The sequence below is a fragment of the Rutidosis leptorrhynchoides genome, chromosome 1, assembly GCF_046630445.1.
Source record: "Rutidosis leptorrhynchoides isolate AG116_Rl617_1_P2 chromosome 1, CSIRO_AGI_Rlap_v1, whole genome shotgun sequence".
Taxonomy (NCBI): domain Eukaryota; kingdom Viridiplantae; phylum Streptophyta; class Magnoliopsida; order Asterales; family Asteraceae; genus Rutidosis; species Rutidosis leptorrhynchoides.
The window spans coordinates 114993767-115008353 of NC_092333.1; the positions used below are offsets into that span (position 1 = coordinate 114993767).

At 31.7% G+C, this 14587-nt stretch overlaps 1 non-coding gene across 1 annotated transcript; it reads right to left on the reverse strand.

Annotated features, from left to right (window-relative positions):
- Positions 1 to 7402: 7402 nt before the first annotated feature.
- LOC139887299 (small nucleolar RNA R71) lies at positions 7403 to 7509 on the reverse strand. The gene has a single exon (XR_011773136.1). It is a non-coding gene; the product is annotated as a small nucleolar RNA R71 (small nucleolar RNA).
- Positions 7510 to 14587: the final 7078 nt, after the last annotated feature.

The window sequence follows — 14587 nt, forward strand, 5'->3', positions numbered from 1 at the left end:
ATTTTCTCATAACCTCTTCATCATCTAAACATCTCACCATGTATCATCATAATTCTATAACGATATCATAATCATAATCATTTCATAATCATAATCATTTTCATAAATTATAACTTCGTCAATATTATCATGCTTATCATATCATAACTTGTTCATCCTCATTGTTTATCGAAAACACATCATCACTCATCAAACTCATCGATCACCATTCTTCTCAAACCCATAAAATTATGATCATAATCTCATATCTCATTATTATTTCATAATTATGTCTATCATCCTAATCATGGTTTCATTACTTTTATTATTTCATAATTATTTCATAATTATGTCTATCATAATCTCATAATCTCATATCTCATTATTATTTCATATATATATATATATATATATATATATATATATATATATATATATATATATATATATATATATATATATATATATATATATATATATATATATATATATATATCATCAACCTCGTCATCTTTCTAAATCATCACGTATCATTGCCATCGTCATTATCATACCTATTTACTTATTCCATCATGAAATCATCATATTCATCATCATTTATCCTACATAATAATCGTAACACTTAAAGTTTGATAACACCATCTCTTCATTGAACTTATCGGGCCAAAATAAAACACAATCCCAAAGTCACAGCCCAAATACTAATAAATGTCCAATATACAAATAAATCTCGGTCCAATTGGAAAGTCCACACTTTCGTTTGAAACTTACCCAGGAATACAAACCGTCAATACCCACTAACTTTATCATCAATATATCTTTAATAGCACAAGTGGGGTTAGGTGTTATATAATTGTCGGCCACGAAATAAAATAAGATTGCAATATCAGTTTTTAAAAGATAACATATTGTGCAGACTTCATACTTTATCCCATATGTGTTGTGTTTGGGTTTACTGTGATTAGGATATAGGAAACTCGTGAATAGCAACAGGCTCGTGAAGATGGTGGTGTTATGGGGTTCTCCGGTTGTAAAAAATGGTGGTGGTGTTTGGGTCACTTATCGAATGGAAACAGAAATACTGAAGTTGCAGCTCTTCGAATGAAATAGAATAATAGCAGTGGGTTTGATGGTGAACGTCTATGGTGAAGGTAGTGGTCTTGGTTTACGTTTATAATTACAGTAAAGGAGTAAGTGTTTGTTGGTGAGGGTATTGGGTGGTGGTTTTCTCAGCTTGCAAAAACAGAAAGGTGAAGTGGGTTTGGTGGTTTAAGTGTTAGCCGAAGGTGGTGTAGGGGTTGTAGTCTTTTTTGTGGGTTTATGATGGGTGTTTGTAATGGTGATGGTGAACTGAAACATCACAGATAATTTAGTGGTAATGGTTGTTTTGTGGATTGTTTGTGACAGAAAACAGAAAACGTGAAGATAATAGCTCGTGGCTGTGGGTTTGTGATATTTGTTTTGTTGGTGGTTTATGGTTGTCGTGACTTCTCATGGTGATGGTGGTAATGGTGGTTCTTGACAGCAGGAAAGGAAGTGAAGTACCAAGTTGATGATAGATATTGGATACATTTACTTATCACTGTAATGGGTCGATTTTATAATAATGAAAGGGGTCGACAGAATTAATCAGACATGGAGAAGAAACCAAAATAAATAAAAGTAGATAAAGAGGGTTACCAGATATTTATTCTTGTTACCACTGATTTGTACGATTTTACTCAATCAACTACAGCTAGATAACGACTCAAAACAAATCTAATTTCCAAATCTATCTATTCGTTTTTTTTTTTTTTACTTATTCGATATTTATAGATAATGGTTTAATAATTAATATTTATAATTACATTAATTATAATCCAAAATGATAATAATAATAATAATAATAATAATAATAATAATAATAATAATAATAATAATACAATTTTGTATTAAATGATAACATTTATTTTATATTCATTATATCTATATTTTACATATATTACAATGTAATAATTCTTAATAACAATCATATATATATATATATATATATATATATATATATATATATATATATATATATATATATATATATATATATATATATATATATATATATATTCATAATTTTTAACATCCATGTTCGTGAATCGTCGGGCACCGTCAAAGGGTAATAGATTATATGAATATAGATTTCAAAACTTTCGAGACTCGATATTACGGATTTTGCTTATCGTGTCGGAATCATATAAAGATTAAAGTTTAAATTTGGTCGGAAATTTCCGGGTCGTTACAGTACCCACCCATTAAAAAAATTTCGTCCCCGAAATTTGATCGAGATCGTCATGACTAACAATAAAATGTTTTTATGACGAATATGAATTGATAACTAGAGTTTTATCACCATTTAGTAATAGTGGTAAAACAATTCAATTATGTGAAGCGTACGAGTGAAGCTGTCACAAGAGATTGAGATAGAGATTTAACTTTTGACGTAATCACAGTGAATTTTCGGAATTTAAGGGATTTAAAAGAAAATCTTGGAAATCTAAAAGATTTGATTCTTTGGTGAATAAGGAAATTATGATCTTCTTTGATTTAATGCGCCAATCTGTTTCAATTTCTCTGTCGGATATTTCACTATAAATCCACTTCTTTTGCTTCTTTATTTTCACAGCTCACACCTTCTATTCTTTCCCCCTCACTCCATACTTTAAAACATTCAACAGTATGCTCCATCCCGTTCTAATTCTTGTTATACTTCTAACTTTCATATCTTTCATTCTTCTCTTTCATTTGCCGCCGCCAGAAGAATCTATTCACTTCTATTATTTCCTTGGAATTATAATGTTTTTAATTCTCCCGTGTCTTTATGTTGCAATACGTATAGATATACACGGTTTGTAAATTTCTGGGTGGTTGTTGGGTTTTATATATTCCATTATACTTCGATGTCCCTGCTTCTGTCTTCTATAATCATCGTCATCCACAGTTAATACTCTCTTCTATTTGCTGCGATTTATGCTCCAATTTCTATTTTGGAGCTTCATTCTTTCGTTTCCTCTTCTTGCGATTAAGCATCTCTTGAAATGGTCCGGAATTCACACATTAGGATTTTGGAATGAACATTGTTAATGTTTTAAGAAAGAAATCGTAATGGCACGATCTTGATTTGTTAAATTACCAGAATACCCTGGAAAAGACCGAGTCATCAAGAAAAATATTTTCTTGATATGTTTAGAGATTAGATAGAATGTAAGAGCCGTGTAACATGACACATGATGATGGTACTGTGAATCATCACATTCCATTAGAAACTCAACATGAATTACTGTAATATAATGACGTTGATCAAGTGTCATTATATTATACTAATTCATGCTTCAGTTCCCAACACTACTTCAAAACATTCATATTTTAAATTCGGGGGTTTCAGAATTTAGATACTAACACAGCTTCTTTTATATTGTAACGCAGATATTACGGAGAGATACATGATCTCAGATAAGAATAGTTGTGAAAATATCTCCAGAAATATGGAGAATATGTATAACAGAAGATATGAAGATATCTTACAATATCTAAGATAAGATGATGATGAAGAATATCATCTGGAAAGGTTTAGAATAAGGAGTAGGGTTCTTACTAAAGGTTTCAGCAGGCACTGAATCATTTGGATTCTTTGAAGTCAAACTTATTCTTTGTGATTTGTTCACGGTTTCCTTCATAGTTTCGCATAATCCACTTTTCGGTGCTAAATTTTCTATTAACTGTTCCCCAACACTTCCTTCTTTATGATAAGGCTAAAAAGGAACATATATTTCATAGCATTATCCCCCAAGAAAGACAAGATTTTAGTTGCAATTGTTCCATTTTCAAGTGATATTCGTTTATATTAAATAAGTGCGAAGACAAAAGGCAGATTCGACAAATTGAAGACAAAAAGGTCCAAAAAGCTCAAAAGTACAAGATACAATTAAAAAGGTTCAAATTATTGATGAAGAACGTCTAAAAATGACAAGAGTACAAGTTACAAAACGCAAAGTACACGATATAAAATAGTACGCAAGGACGTTCGAAAATCCGGAACCGGGACATGAGTCAACTCTCAACGCTCGACGCAACGGTGTAAAAATTACGAGTCAACTATGCACAAGAATAAAATATAATATTTAAATAATTCATAATAAGAATAATATTAAATAATAAAAAGTTGTTAATTGAGCATAGTTCAGGGGTCATAAGTGAAAATTCAATTTCTAAATTCGCCTATAAAAGGCTTTGTAATCGTAATGTAAAAACACACCTTTTTCTATCTTTTTCTTATTTATCAATATCAATTATCAATATCTATATTCTATATCTCTATCATAATGTTAACTTAATAAGATATAACAATAATCTTAATTTTAATTTTAAATTATGATAATAATAAGATTTATGATAGAGATCGTTTGAGTGTGTAAGTCGAAATTCTGTCCGTGTAACGCTACGCTATTTTTAATCATTGTAAGTTATGTTCAACCTTTTTACATTAATGTATCGTAACTAAGTTATTATTATGCTTATTTGAGCCGAAGTAATCGTGATGTTGGGCTAAAATATTAAGAAGGGGTTATTGAACTTTGGACCATAATTAAGGTTTGGGCAAAAGACCGACACTTGTGGAAATTGAACTATTGACTATTAATAGATGGGGGGTATTGTCTAATTGAGTGACAACTCATTGGAGTCTGTCGAACCTATCTTCAAATTAATTAACCTAATAATTAATAATGATTATGGTTGTCCTATTTAGTGATGTTCATATGGAATCTGTTATAATCATTTAATTAATCAATTGGGTTGGGTAATTGATTATTCATTCTGATCAAGTGAATGAATTAATATTCATAAACTAATTAAAACAGGGGTGGATTACATACAGTGATAACTGGTGTAATTGTTGACAGAAGTGATAACTGCGTCACAGTTTAAATCCTTAATCAGTTGGAATATTTGACTTCGGGTATAAGGGTAATTTGACGAGGATACTCGCACTTTATTTTTATGACCGATGGACTATTATGGACAAAAACCAGATAGACGTATCAAATAAACTAGGACAAAGGACAATTAACCCATGGTAATAAATTAAAATCAACACGTCAAACATCATGATTACGGAAGTTTAAATAAGCATAATTCTTTTATTATATTTCTCATCGTATCTTTATTTACTGTCATTTTATTACTCGCAATTTTATTTACTGTCATTTTATTTATTGTCATTATTTTACGCACTTTAATTATCGTCATTTATCTTTACGCTTAAAATATAGAATCGACAAACCGGTCATTAAACGGTAAAACCCCCCTTTTATAATAATATTACTACTTATATAATTATATATATTTTATATAAATATAGTTAAAAATATAGTAAGTATCACCAGCTCCCTGTGGAACGAACCGGACTTACTAAAAACTACACTACTCTACGATTAGGTACACTGCCTATAGTGTTGTAGCAAGGTTTAGGTATATCCCATCCGTAAAATAATAAAACTTGTGTCATATTTTGTAGTATTTTGTATTAAAAATAATACTATTTCGTACCCTCACGCTACATCATCAAGTTTTTGGCGCCGCTGCCGGGGAGCGCTAAAACGCTATATTTTTAATTATAATAATATTGAAATAAAATATAATAATATAATAATATTGAAATAAAATATAATAATATAATAATATTGAAATAGAATATAATAATATAATAATATTTTAGAATATATTTTGAATCGTAAAAGTTTTAAAAAGTCGTATTTATTAAATACTTCAGGGGTATATTATGTAAATTGTAATTAATAATTTCTGTCATGTCGCTTTCATGTGAATAGTAAATTAATTAATTTCTTTTCATTTACTATTCATGAATAGTAAATGAATTAAAAAAAAAAAGTTTTAAAAAAAAATAATAATTATAAAAAAAGTATTAATTTGTAAAAAAAAATCATTTTTAAAAAAAAAAAAAAAATTAAAAAAAAAAAACGTTTTTTTTAGAAAAAAAATTCGTTTTTAAAAAAAAAACGTAAAAAAAAAAAAAAAAAACACTTAAAAAAAAAAACGTAAAAAAAAAAAACGTAAAAAAAAAAATTATTAAAAAAAAAAATATATTTTTTAAGATTTTGTCTATAAAAAAAAAATTGTTTTTTTTAGTTTTATTACCTTTAGATTTTTAGACTATAGTCGCAACTTTTAGTATTAAGTTTAGTTTTGCCATAGTTATTTTTACTTCTAGAATTTTTAGGCTTTGCCGTAAAATCCCTTAAGTGCTTATTCCTTAGATTAAGTTTTAGGTGCTTTAGAATTTTACGACGCCGTATTTCGCACTACTTTCTTATTTTTATTTTTCGACGCCTATTTTTCGACCTTTTTATTTTTTGACCTTTTTCGACGCGCAATCTTTTTCTTTCTTATTTCTCGCCATTCTAGTTTTTAGGACTTAGATTTTTTTCTACTTCTTCTCTAAATTTCTTAAAATTACGAAAATTTATTTTAAGTGGTTAAATTGATAGACATCAAAATTTTCTGGTTCGTAGTAATAGTTGGATTTGTACGTGGACCGGGTTATTGGAGCCAAACAGTACTCAATTATATTGAGACCAAACGAATCCTGCCCCTCTGCTGCATCTTTTGGCTATTCGAAACGTGGGCAAAATCAGAAAAGTCTATTGATTGGACAACTTATATAAGTTTTTCTTATTTTTATAACTAATAGGATATTCTGTGAATGCACCGAGCAAAACGTTCACCACCTTTCATACGTTCACCACCTGTAACTCGATCAAGACATCTAGCAAATATTGTCGCCGTTGATTTTTCTTTAGAATCGTCATCTAGTCGAACAAGAACTCCAACTCAAATTTCTGATAATCCATCTTTTGAACCCGACTTCACAATTAAGAACCCGGAGCATATTCAAGGACAATTCCAAGATCCTGAACCACTAATTATTCCTCCTGAGCCACAAACCATTAAATCAGAATCCTCTAGTGATTCGTATTCAACAAATTCAATTATGGAAGTAACGGAACCTCTAAGTATGGAAGATCGAATGAGAGCCACACGCACGGGCCAAGGTCACGCCATTATTAAGCCATAAGTTAATGCGCCAGATTATGAAATCAAAGGACAAATTCTACACATGGTAACTAACCAATGCCAATTCAGTGGTGCACCGAATGAAGATCCTAACGAACACCTTCGTACGTTTAAAAGAATTTGTACACTATTCAAAATCCGAGAAGTGGAAGATGAGCAGATCTATCTCATGTTGTTTCCCTGGACTTTAAAGGGAGAAGCCAAAGATTGGTTAGAATCGTTACCTGAAGGGGCGATTGACACATGGGATATCTTAGTTGAAAAATTTCTTCAAAGATTCTTTCCGGCATCTAAAGCCGTGAGACTTCAAGGAGAAATTGTTACGTTCACACAAAAGCCAAATGAAACATTATATGAGGCGTGGACAAGATTCGGAAGGATGTTGAGAGGATGTCCTCAACACGGTTTAGACACTTATCAAATAGTACAAATATTCTACCAAGGTGTCAATGTTGCTACACGAAAAGACATCGACATAACAGCTGGTGGTTCCATTATGAAGAAAACCGCAACTGAAGCTTACAAAATTATTGATAACACAGCCTCCCACTCGCATGAGTGGCACCAAGAAAAAGATATCTTTCGATCATCTAAAGCGGCTAGAGCTGATTATAGCCATGACTTTGATTCCGTTTCCGCAAAAATAGATGCTTTCGAAAGACGAATGGAAAAGATGAATAAAGATATTCACGCAATACGAATCAGTTGTGAGCTATGCGGTGGACCACACTTATTGAAAGATTGTCACATTGAACCAACATTGGAACAACGAGAGAATGTTTCCTATATGAACCAAAGGCCTGGAAATAATTATCAAAATAATTATCAACCGCCAAAGCTAAACTTCAATCGAAATCAAAATATTCTTTACAATCCAAAAGGACCCGAAAATAACTGGTATAACCAACAAGGTCCGAATAACCAACCAACTCAAAACAACACTTTCAATCAACAAAGACCTGGCTTATATAAACCACAACAACAAACCGAAGAGAAAAAGTCAAATATGGAAGACGTGGTATTCAAGCTAGTTGAATCTCAAACACAATTTATTGAAACTCAAACTCAAACGAATGAGAGGTTTGATCAGTCATTTAGAACTCAACAAGCTTCTATTTTGAATCTAGAAAAACAAGTAGGTACTCTTGTTAGATTGATGAGTGAAAGGAAACAAGGAAAGCTACCGAGTAATACTGAAGTAAATCCTCGGAATGAAAATGTTAATATGGTTTCAACAAATTCTGAAAAACCAGCATCAGAAGATGGGGAGGTTTTAAATGTGAGTAACAATGAAGAAGTTACACCACCACCACCACCACCCGAGTATGTAAAGCCAGTGGTGGCACCATACAAACCACCCATCCCGTTTCCAAGAAAAGGAGTTGAGTATGAGCAAGTGATAGGTAATAAAGATTGTGATACCTCTGGAAAGAAGAAGAAGAAAAAGAATAAGAAAGTGCAAGAAACAAAAGCCGTAAATATAAACCCGGTGAATACAGTTCCACCAAAACCTCCACCTAGGGTAGGTGATCCGGGTGAATTTATTGTTCCTTGTCTACTTAGTGATTGTGTCATGTATGATGCACTAGCAGATTTAGGTGCAAGTGTAAGTGTTATGCCTCTTTCCTTATATAAGAGATTAGGTGTAGGTAAGTTAAGTCCAACGGATATGAGTGTTCGACTCTTTGATCAAACCATTAAGCACCCAGTTGGAATTGCTGACAACCTACCCGTTCAAGTAGGCAATTTAACCTTTCTAGTCGAATTTATTGTCATTGACATAGAAGAGGACCCAAACGTTCCTCTAATTTTAGGTCGACCATTCTTTGCGTCCACCGGGGCGTTATTTGATGTAGGAAATGGAAGAATGACACTTAAAAGTGGTAACAAATCAATCACCTTTATGATTCGAAAGTCTAAATCTCCACCAACTAAAACCGTTGAACCAGTAAAAACGATTGGTAATAACCATGTTGTTTTACCAACTCCAACGGTAGTGCTTAGCAATAATAAAATGCCTAAGTGTGGGGAAAATGAAGTAAAACCTAATGATGACTTGATAATAAAGAACCCCGTTGTTGATACGAAATTAAATGACCCCGTTATTAACAGTTCAATGAAGAAACTTTTTAAACGGGCTATCGATGCTAGAAGTAAGGGGAACTTTAAGTTATGTAACCGGTTAGTATCCAATCTGTCGCCTAAAGAAAAGGCGAAACTAGTTGAATTTTGGGATATTACGGAAGAAGCCGGGCACTGGCTTAAAGAAAAAGTCACAGATAGGCAAGTTGATTATGGACCAAAAGAAATTGACGATGAAGTTAATCACAATTTCGACACCACAGCTACCTAAGTGTGGGGAGATTCAAATGTTCTAAGAAAATGTTATCTAGAGTTAGTTGTTCTGTTCTCGTGTAGTTCCGAGAATGGAATCCGATTGGTCTTTTCCGCTAGCAGACACTAAAGAACTAGTTTTCTCCCCCCATTCTGAATTTTTGTTTTTTTTAGGTTTTATATGAAATTAATATGCTTTTAAGTTTTGTGTGATATTTAAAAACAAAATTTACTTTAATTCATTAAGTTGAAAAAATGATTTCTAAAATTCGTCGTGAGTTGAAGACTAGGTCATTAAGCCGAAATTACTTTACCCGAGGGCGGGGCGACAAATTTTGTTATCATTATTTTTAATTTTATTGATCTAAAGTATGCCAAAAAGATATTAGACTTTATAAATTTTTGAACGTGGGGTAATATACCCAACTCAAAAATATGTATATATATGTTTGTATTTTATATTATGTACAAAACAGGGTAGAACAACGCACTTTCAAAGACTAACATTAAGTTCAGCAATAGCTACTGATTTTGACGACAAGAAGCAAAATATCAAATGTGATGTAAAATAATATGCTTACAAACTCGGTATTTTTAATCACTTTTCTACGCTAATCACCCTCATGAATTTAAATTATAGTCTGATTTCATGCAAATGAGGGCATTGCATGATCTTAAGTGTGGGGAAGGGTTATAAATTCTCTCAGGTTTATACTTGGTTTATTTGCCAAATTTTGTGAAAATTTGAAAAATTTTCAACTAAATGAACTCAAAATCATGTTTATACATATTTATGAACGATGAAAACTAGGTGATAATACCGAAATTATCGTTACCTCGAAAAGGACATAAATTGAGAAACACCCTAAAACGCTTGAATTCATTTAAAATGAAATAAAAGAAAATAAAAAGGCAAAGAAAGAAACTAAGTGTGGGAAGAATGTACCAAGTTATTCAATTTAAAACATATATCACATATTTTTGTACAAGATTATTGCAGGTACTTTTGCTTTGGACGATACTAATCAGTTTTACCCGGTTTACTGTAATACATTTGAAAGAAAGATGGATCTACACGATGAATCAATTCCATCATTAAAAGGAAGTAAAGTCTTCCGAAAAAGACACGCGCTTCTTGATTTAGGTCATGAAGTTGTCGTCCAGACCAGCTGTAGGTTGACGAAAAATCTAGAAAAGTCATCTCTAAAATCAGCAGGAAATCCACGGACCTCAGCATCAAACAGGGTCGCCAAGTGGTCAGATTTATCCTAACCATGAGAAGGATTTATCTCGTACAATGGGGAGGCACCGTGCAAATTAGCTTGATAAGACTAATGAATCAGATCCCCAGAAAAGGATAATCTCCTTAAAGATTAAAAATCAGCTTTTAAGACTGATAATACTCAATCCTAGAGATTGACCTTAAAGATTGAGAATTCAAACTCATGGAATTCGATGATATCTAAACTCGAGCTTGAACGAGAAAATATTTTGATCAAAATTGCAAACCGATTTGTTTTCTGAAAATCCATTTTCAATGCGTTCATTACCATTGAACGTAAAATCCTAGGAATTCACCTGGAATTCATTAGGTCACCTGAACAAAATCGGGTGTCAACCGTAAGAACGGTGGTTGCATAGCATGGTCGGAGACAGGACCTTGTGCCAGACCGAAAAATTATAGGATGATCTTTACTATTGCTCCTACCAAGGATAGTACTAGCATCCGACACGTTTTTAGACCATAATCAAATGCATGTCACGGGACATTGCCTTAACAGTTTCTTGTTCATCGCTTTCCTTTACAACCGGACGGTAGTTTGCCGAAAGGTAATATACGGAACAAGTAAACTGGATGTGTGCTTTCCGATACCGGGATAGCAGTGGATTACACGAACCTAAAAGTTTTAGCCAAAATATTGATCCACAAATATATTTTGCAACACCGATGATGGAACAAATCAGAAAACTTATCTAGGGTAAAAGCTAGAATGAATTTTCAAAAGATCAAATGTTTTCATAAAGATCCAATTTCCTTAATGGATCTAAATTTTTATAGTCATGTGGGACTGTAAACCATATCGTTACTACCATTGTTTATACCGCCATATCAAAATCACTGATGTACAAAGTGTGAAGAATAAAGAAGTGATTCTAGTATTTCAAGACTATATTGCTTGAGGACAAGCAACGCTCAAGTGTGGGGATATTGATAAGGCTAAAAAGGAACATATATTTCATAGCATTATCCCCCAAGAAAGACAAGATTTTAGTTGCAATTGTTCCATTTTCAAGTGATATTCGTTTATATTAAATAAGTGCGAAGACAAAAGGCAGATTCGACAAATTGAAGACAAAAAGGTCCAAAAAGCTCAAAAGTACAAGATACAATTAAAAAGGTTCAAATTATTGATGAAGAACGTCTAAAAATGACAAGAGTACAAGTTACAAAACGCAAAGTACACGATATAAAATAGTACGCAAGGACGTTCGAAAATCCGGAACCGGGACATGAGTCAACTCTCAACGCTCGATGCAACGGTGTAAAAATTACGAGTCAACTATGCACAAGAATAAAATATAATATTTAAATAATTCATAATAAGAATAATATTAAATAATAAAAAGTTGTTAATTGAGCATAGTTCAGGGGTCATAAGTGAAAATTCAATTTCTAAATTCGCCTATAAAAGGCTTTGTAATCGTAATGTAAAAACACACCTTTTTCTATCTTTTTCTTATTTATCAATATCAATTATCAATATCTATATTCTATATCTCTATCATAATGTTAACTTAATAAGATATAACAATAATCTTAATTTTAATTTTAAATTATGATAATAATAAGATTTATGATAGAGATCGTTTGAGTGTGTAAGTCGAAATTCTGTCCGTGTAACGCTACGCTATTTTTAATCATTGTAAGTTATGTTCAACCTTTTTACATTAATGTATCGTAACTAAGTTATTATTATGCTTATTTGAGCCGAAGTAATCGTGATGTTGGGCTAAAATATTAAGAAGGGGTTATTGAACTTTGGACCATAATTAAGGTTTGGGCAAAAGACCGACACTTGTGGAAATTGAACTATTGACTATTAATAGATGGGGGGTATTGTCTAATTGAGTGACAACTCATTGGAGTCTGTCGAACCTATCTTCAAATTAATTAACCTAATAATTAATAATGATTATGGTTGTCCTATTTAGTGATGTTCATATGGAATCTGTTATAATCATTTAATTAATCAATTGGGTTGGGTAATTGATTATTCATTCTGATCAAGTGGATGAATTAATATTCATAAACTAATTAAAACAGGGGTGGATTACATACAGTGATAACTGGTGTAATTGTTGACAGAAGTGATAACTGCGTCACAGTTTAAATCCTTAATCAGTTGGAATATTTGACTTCGGGTATAAGGGTAATTTGACGAGGATACTCGCACTTTATTTTTATGACCGATGGACTATTATGGACAAAAACCAGATAGACGTATCAAATAAACCAGGACAAAGGACAATTAACCCATGGTAATAAATTAAAATCAACACGTCAAACATCTTGATTACGGAAGTTTAAATAAGCATAATTCTTTTATTATATTTCTCATCGTATCTTTATTTACTGTCATTTTATTACTCGCAATTTTATTTACTGTCATTTTATTTATTGTCATTATTTTACGCACTTTAATTATCGTCATTTATCTTTACGCTTAAAATATAGAATCGACAAACCGGTCATTAAACGGTAAAACCCCCCTTTTATAATAATATTACTACTTATATAATTATATATATTTTATATAAATATAGTTAAAAATATAGTAAGTATCACCAGCTCCCTGTGGAACGAACCGGACTTACTAAAAACTACACTACTCTACGATTAGGTACACTGCCTATAGTGTTGTAGCAAGGTTTAGGTATATCCCATCCGTAAAATAATAAAACTTGTGTCATATTTTGTAGTATTTTGTATTAAAAATAATACTATTTCGTACCCTCACGCTACATCATCACTTTATCATCCACTTTTGACCATTAAGATCATCTACGATATGCTGCTTTGTCAGCATTTTCAAAGTTAACGGATCTGGGTAATCGGTTATCAAACTGAGGTGATTTCAGGAGAATTGTGTTTTTAGATGATTAAACGCTGATGGTAATATGGTGGAATATAAAAGGTTCCCCGGTATAATAAAGCGTATGCATATATATCAAGGTTATAATAAGGTTGTTTCGGATGAAAAGTCGGAGTTGACTTGCTGGAGCTGTGACAAAATTTGCTACTTCGAAAGGTATTACCAAATTATTTTGGGTAATAATAACACTAAAGGAATTAGCACAGCTACGTGTTAAACGTTTACTCAGTTTCCGAGAGTTTTTCAGATGCATAACTATATGCATCAATCTTTTCTTCCGTAGATGAAGTGCGGTTGGTTCATCCTCTCGATCGAGGTGTTTTCAAGAATCATGAAAGGTTTGAATGCAGATTGGAATCGTCAAGATACATTGAGGTTTAAGATAAAATCAAGTGGCAAGCTTGAAGAAATATTTAGTTTCATATGTTATAATCAATATTTTAATTCATTTTAATTGTCCAAAGTTAGCAGTCCAATAGTCCAATAGTTGATATATAGTTTAATATATAACATTTGAATTAATTAATACGTATCGTGACCCGTGTACCGGTCTCAGTATTAATCACAACTCAAACTATATCTATATTTTGGAATCAACCTCAACCTTGTATAGCTAACTCCAACATTCACATATAGAGTGTCTATGGTTGTTCTGAAATATATATATAGATGGATCGATATGATAGGTTGAAACCTTGTATACGTGTCCCGTTATTTAAAGTATATAAAATAAATAACGGAAATTAAATGACGATAAATAAAATTGCGAGAATATAAATTGCGATAATTAAATTGCAATAAATAAAATGTAACCAGTTAGCTAGGAACAGTTAGCGTGGATTCCTAACAAAATTTCTCATAATTAATTTGTTTGTTTCTAACAATTTTTATCATGTCCAATGTTTTCTTCATTATGCCACTTGTTGGATACTGATAGATCAAAATTCCAAATATGAAATTTGAATAAAAATGGTTATTTTGTGGTGAACGGATACGTA